Raw genomic sequence first — 6,914 nt, 5'->3', positions numbered from 1 at the left:
AGGTGGATTTGCAACGAGAGGTACTGGGTCCTGGTAAAGCCTCCTGGAAAGTACCGACTAATGTTTCATTTTTCACATTTTGAATTTGATTTCTACAAAATTTCAATACATTGTCGTGATCATATTGATGATGAAATAATGAATTCATTTCCAAGTGCCAACATTGGACCAAGAAACAAATTCAACATAACATCGCCAACATAACACTGCGAGCCTGAGACCTTTATGGGTTCTTGTATTCTGCTCCTCTGCATCAGTAAAGTAAAAAGAAATGAACTTCGGTATAAACACTTTATTTTCTCATTTTATTATGGTCACAATTCAAGATCTACATTTTAGAACTAATGAAGTTATTTTATATAAAAATATCACAAGAAAAAATTCCTGTACTGGCTGTATACCATAAATCACAAAAAATAAAAACCTTATTTTGTAAAAGGTATATGTATTAAAAATCCCAAAAAGGGCTGTATCACAAAACGTTTTCGGAATCAATATTCCATCATCAGTGTTATCACAGGTTTACATGCTTTAATCTTAATCCACCAAAATGTACGGGTAAAAACCCTTAAATTGATTTTAAACAGTTGGGGTTACATTATGTTATCTGATTTTGAAGGATGTTAAAAATATTTCCAGATTAACCCCTGGCATCACATAACATCAACCATATTGGTTGGAAAATTGTAGGTCGAACCTTACATGGCAGAGTTTAGGTGACAACTAAAATCAATTTAAGGGTTTTTACCCGTACATTTTGGTGGCTTAAAGCATGTAAACCTGTGGTAACACTGATGATGGAATATTGATTCCGAAAACGTTTTGTGATACAGCCCTTTTTAGGGATTTTAAATACATACACCTTTTACAAAATAAGGTTTTTATTTTATATAAAAATAGTCTGTCTCTGTTTATAGGCAAGCTATAGATTTTAATAAGGAATTTAGCTTGTGGTCTGACGGCTTCTAATGGTGCTGTCCTGGGTTATTTACACCCCAAGATCTTCTTCAGAAGGCGTCAGACGGTATGTCCAAAAAGAGACAATATGGTCACCTGTGGAACTGTAGAAATGTTGACAATTACTCTTGCAAGTAAACAATAGTGATTTAACCCAGCCTGAGAGACTTCCTCGCCCCTAGAGAATGACATTCGGGTGATACAATTCATTATGGCCTTAAGATTTTCATTGGATAGTTGCCTAGGGAACTGTTACTTTTTCTACGATTCTCATTGGATGGTTGCCTGGGGAACTGTTAATTTTCTATAATACTCATATTTGAGGGTTAGGGCCATGCCATTCTCCTGGGTGCCTAGAAGAGAAATTGAGATGTAGACAACCCGCAGCATAAATTTATGAAGGGCCCCTACCACCCAAGCCAACAAAACCTTAATATACCCTGTCGGCAGTACAAAAAAATTTACAGGTTACTTTTGAACTAAAAATTATAACTAAAATGTTTTAATTGAAACACCCCTTAATCAGAAAATACAATTTTCTGTTAAATTAATTGAATCCCAAATATTTCTATAAAATTAACAAATTTTTAAACCAATAAATGAAACTTGAGAAATTATTATTTAACATAACTGCTGATATATCAATGAATTAGCATTAACAGAAAATAAATACCCCACAAATATTTGCTTTATCTAATTGGATGAATCAAATTATCAAACAAATATATTATGAAAATTAGCAAATGAGTTAGTCAATTAACAAAAATGTGAACAGAGAATTAAGCAAAAAATCAGAAAACCTATTTACCAACTAGGTTTGTTTAGATTTCACTTGGCAGATCCTATACAAATGAACCTGAGTGAGACCAGCACATAACGTCGTATTTATATGAGCAAAAGAAATTACCTGAAGGTCAATAGTAGCAGATAGAGAAGTAGGTATTTCTATTAAGACAAAATTATAAAAGATTAAGCACTTAATAAATAATTTGTTTTGGAATAAAATATCTAAAGAGAATGACTGTTTTACTGGAAATCATTTATAATGAAAATGGCAAGCTAAAGTAGTATTTTCTCAATAAATACTATACTAAATTTACAATCAAGATGCAGTAAAAATAAACAAACCAAGACACGTTAAATGCTGCTAGGAGCACTCCCAAATCATAATTTACAATGTATAAACTTTGAAAATAATGATTTGGGATTTACATTGTATATGTTACAGTTCAAGTTGATTCTCAGTTAGAGTTGACTTTTTCTAGTTCGAGTCAACTCCAACTGAAACGAGCAGTAAAAGTTGATTTGAAAAATTTAAATCAACTTTTACTAGTTGAAGTTGACTCTTGTTAGTAAAAGTAGATTATATAATTTATAAGAGTATAATCTCACGTGCATTTTTGATGAGTGTGCGTCTCTTTGTTTTGACCGTTTCAACTACTTATTAGTCTAGGCTGTAACGTCGCCCCCGTTAGGTAAATTATTCTGATTCGATTGTTTTGCACAAACTTACTCAAACAAATACATCCGTATAACAAATACACAGTATCAGGCGGTACCGCGGTCGAAAAATTGTTTAACCAATTTTTGTTAACCAAATTCACAAAAATAATTCTTATCTACTCTACCTCATATTATGTAAAGTCGGAAAAATGAAAGAATACTAATGAACGAACATATAAAACACGCTGTATTTTCCTGTCACCGTGTCACAAAGAAAATTGTCCAGTGCAAGTACATGTAACAATAATTATTACATGTACTTGCGCTGGCCAATTTTTTGTGTGACACGGTGACAGGAAAATACAGCGTGTTTTATATGTTCGTTCATGGGTATTATTTAGGGATGGGAAAAACCTACCGGTTTAAACCTAAAACCGGTTTTTTTACTTCGCAATAACCGGTTTTACCGGTTGTTTTTTTGTCCCGGTTATAACCGGTTTTTCTTTTTAAAGTAAAAACCGGTGATTAGGATTAGGTTAGGTATTATTTTGGGTCCCAATCATAATTATTATTCTCAAGTAATTATTCCAAACAAAACCATAATTCAAAATTTATTTTATTTTATAAAATACAGAAGCAAACTGAAAGTGTAATCTCACATCAGCCAGAAACAATTATTAAGTTTTATTATAATATTTCCTTAAAAAGGTATTTGTAATCATAATATTTACATAAGAAGTGATCTGGTTGAATTAGACGCAAACATCTATTTTTCACACTTCTCTTGACATTGAAAGTGGGTGAATGACTTTTTCTGATTACCAAAAATAATGCTCTGACTATGAATATCGAATTACTGATTACGAATACGAATCTCCAAGAATTTCGCTAAGTTTTCAAAACGATACACTCATACAGGAAGTATTAAATGAGTTAAAATGTACTTATTCTACAAATATACAAACGTGTTAACAGTAATACATGTTCTTTCGATAGTAAATACTAATTTCGATCATATTGATATCGAGTCGAATGGAGTATCGCAAACTAAAGTGTATTGTAAATGTAACTTTGTAACCTATTGGATTCAAAAAAACCAAAAACCGGTTTTTCCAAAAACCGGTTTATTTTTGCCGGTTATAACCGCCAGGTTAAACCGTAAGCAAAAAAACCGGTATAACCGAAAACCGGTGTTTTGTCAAAAACCGCCATCCCTAGTATTATTTCATTTTCCTACTGTATAAGTTTTTATTGTGTGAAAATTGTAAATATAGATAGCAGTACATGAAGGGTTTAAAGTGTGCCTGAAGTAATAATGTATTTTAAATGGAATTTACTTTTTCGCACTGTTTTTAGCACACTTTCATATAATCAAATATCCTTAACTTTCGCCTTGTCATGGTGATGACATGTGAGCAATAAATTACAAAAAATTTTGACAGTTTTGTGGTTTTGTAACGTATGATTATTCTGTTTGAATGGGGTAGCTTAATAAATGACTAAAGTTTTACAGAAATAGGCTAGCTGGAAATTGAAGAGACTAAACAGTAGGGCTCAGGGAAGGGTCAGGCCGTATTTGCACGCCCTAGTAAGACGGTACCTACTGAAATACTTGAATGATAAAGAAAATAAATTAATATAAGGAGTAATGACAAGAAAAGAACTATTGACTAAGAAGATATTCAGAAGTAGTGTTGAGCGCCAGGGAAGAATTGAATAAATTCTTCTCCACGTGACCTATAATGCTGTACCTAACTAAGACTATTAAAGTGGTAGGATAATAAAACATATAAGTATGTACAACCAACCAGTTTAATGGAAAAAAATTACCTATAACCCCTATATACAATTTATACAAACTAGCTAACACCTGACGTACTAGGCTAGTACGCTCCTGTCTATAACCTATATATTACAGTATAAAAATGGATTGAATTTATTATACCAAGACAATTAGTTGATTTGAATATGCATGTACAAAAACTTATTATTAAAGAGTATTACAACATTGGTTGACAATTTCGTATCTGATCAGAATGACGAACCGGACAATACTTACGAATGAAATAAATACTATTAAAGAGATGAGGTAATAACCTTACGATAGTGTGCACATTATCTTACCAGGTAGGTTATGATCTCCGGACTATTTTAAATAAAGATACAATAATGAAAATGACCTAAAATTTGTTGAAAAGAAAATATTTAATATGATAAAGTGAATTGATTTTAGAAGAGTTGAATTTACATGATTTTTAAGGTTATCTATGTTATTAAAAATGTTAAAGTTGAAAAAAAAATATTAGGCAAAAGGATTGTAAATGTAAATTTTAACAATAAAAACCTGTCGCTTCTACTAAATGCAGGACTGTTTCTTCTCCAAACTCCAGTAGTTGATACGGGGAGAGCCAAGTAAGGTATCTTCCGGTTTTCCCTACCTTAGGGGAAGTACTTCTCACCAACCAGAAGGTATGAAGATGAGGTGCGACAAGGAGCTACTTCCTAGCACCGGAAAACTATATATTTTCCCAAAGAAAATAAACCAAAACTAAACTCCATCCAATGCCCAAAAACCCAAAATGATTGTCTATTCCATTTCAAACTTGTTTGGGGTGACTTAATCTTGGTCTCCACCAGTGGCTAAAAACAAAACCTTTGATCAGCGGATTGCCTTGAACACACAAGAACAGGCCTAGGCAAAAAGGTGTACCACCTTATCAGAACTTGACAGAGAAAAAATCTAAGTAAAAAATTAAGCTTGATGTACTTGCTTGAAATGTCAGTGACCTTGATTGTCCTTGACTGGAAAGAGCCTTTTTAAACGAATATAAGGAAGTATTTGAACAAGTAAATATGAATCTGGTAATAAAGATTACTTTAAGGAGTTATATAAATGAGAGAATAAGAATGGTCATTGATTCCAAACTGATTTTGAACGGGAAGTATATAGTTAGAAAGAATTCTTTTCTCTGTAGAAAAAATAAGTGCGATGGTATTGAAATATTGCAAATCTGATGATTGAAGAATAACAATTCATTTAAAGATAATATATATGAGATATTGAGAATGAATAAAAGGGTTATTTTTTTTTATTTAATGAAAAACATTTCTTCAATACATACCCATTACTCTTCAAAAAAAGGTGTTGGAACACAAAAACTCTTCCTTTCAAACACTTAACCAAAAACAAAACAACTCCTTCTCACGTAAATTAATATTCTATTTAAAACATTTCAACCAAAATTTTATATTCTCCGTAATGGCCACTGGTGTGAGGTCTGGCTTCCACAAAAGCCGAGATTGAAGTGACGATCCGGTCCCTCTACAATGACAATCACGTCAGCCGGAAGCCGTATCGACACACAAACCAACTTCTAGGTTCTGAATTCCCCAAAGTTACCAACTTTGTCGTCGATCAACAGCAACTTTCAAAACAAGTGTCTGTAACGTTGGTTGCATACCTAGTGAGAGTGTTCCAAATATTTTGTAATGCTTATTATAAAGTGACGATACGTATCACGCATCGTTAGAGTTTGACAGAAGTTTGAATTTTTAAATGTCAAAGTTCTAAAAAATTGTAAAATAGGAATGTATTCCAGTGACGAAGAGTTGCAGTTTTTTTATTTGTTTTTTGGTAAATAAAATATTGTATGAAACTGTGCGTGAAGTACTTTTTGCGCACTTAGGCGATGTATAGCACTCGGACCGCTCGTGCTCTAAACATCGCGTGCGTGCGCAAAAAGCATACTTCACGAACTGTTTTATAAATAACTAAGTACTTCACTCCGGACAAATTTTTTTAGATTATTTTGGTCATTCGGAGCAAAAAAGGTCTCTTGTGATTTTTCTCTAAAATTGATAGTTTTCGAGTTATACGCGATTTAAAATTTGAAAAATGCGAAATGACCATTTTTAAGGCTTAATAACTCGATTAAAAACTATTATTATGAAAGTCAGAATCACCTAATCAAAGTTTAAAGCCCCCCCTACAAGATCCTGAAGAAATTTTTGTCATTATTTTATTACTAAGCTGTTATTTTTAATTATCAACAATGAGCGCTAAAAGCGTATTTAGGCGACTGTCAATGTGAGTGCGAGTAAGATCCTCCATTCCGATCGTCCAATGGTGTATCTCAGTCGCACTCACATTGACAGCCTCCCCAATACGCTCCTAGCGCTCATTGTTAATAATTAAAAATAACAGTTTAGTAATACAATAATGAAAAACATTTCTTCAGTACCTTGTAGGGAGGTCGTTAAAATTTGATTTGGTGACTTTCTGACTTTCATAATAATAAATTTTTAACTGAGTTATTAAGCCTTGAAAATTGTCATTTTCGCATTTTTCAAATTTTAAATCGCGTATAACTCGAGAACAATAAATTTTACAGAAAAAGCACAACAGACCTCTTTTGCTCGGAATGACCCAAATTAATGATATAAAAAAAATGTCAGAAGTGAATTTTTTTTGTGAATTTGTTTAAAAAAAATTACTCATTTAATTTGGATGTAAA

The 6,914-nt window shown here is 32.4% G+C and overlaps 1 long non-coding RNA gene across 1 annotated transcript; it reads right to left on the bottom strand.

The window, feature by feature from the left end:
* Window positions 1–4,194: 4,194 nt before the first annotated feature.
* Window positions 4,195–5,859, bottom strand: LOC126881681 (uncharacterized). Its single transcript, XR_007696961.1, has 2 exons — window positions 5,523–5,859; window positions 4,195–5,040 (listed from the first exon to the last, which is right to left on the bottom strand). It is a non-coding gene; the product is annotated as an uncharacterized LOC126881681 (long non-coding RNA).
* Between the last annotated feature and the right edge of the window lie 1,055 nt (window positions 5,860–6,914).

Source organism: Diabrotica virgifera, chromosome 1 (genome assembly GCF_917563875.1).
Source record: "Diabrotica virgifera virgifera chromosome 1, PGI_DIABVI_V3a".
NCBI lineage: Eukaryota > Metazoa > Arthropoda > Insecta > Coleoptera > Chrysomelidae > Diabrotica > Diabrotica virgifera.
This window is presented reverse-complemented; position numbering and strand designations above follow the sequence as displayed.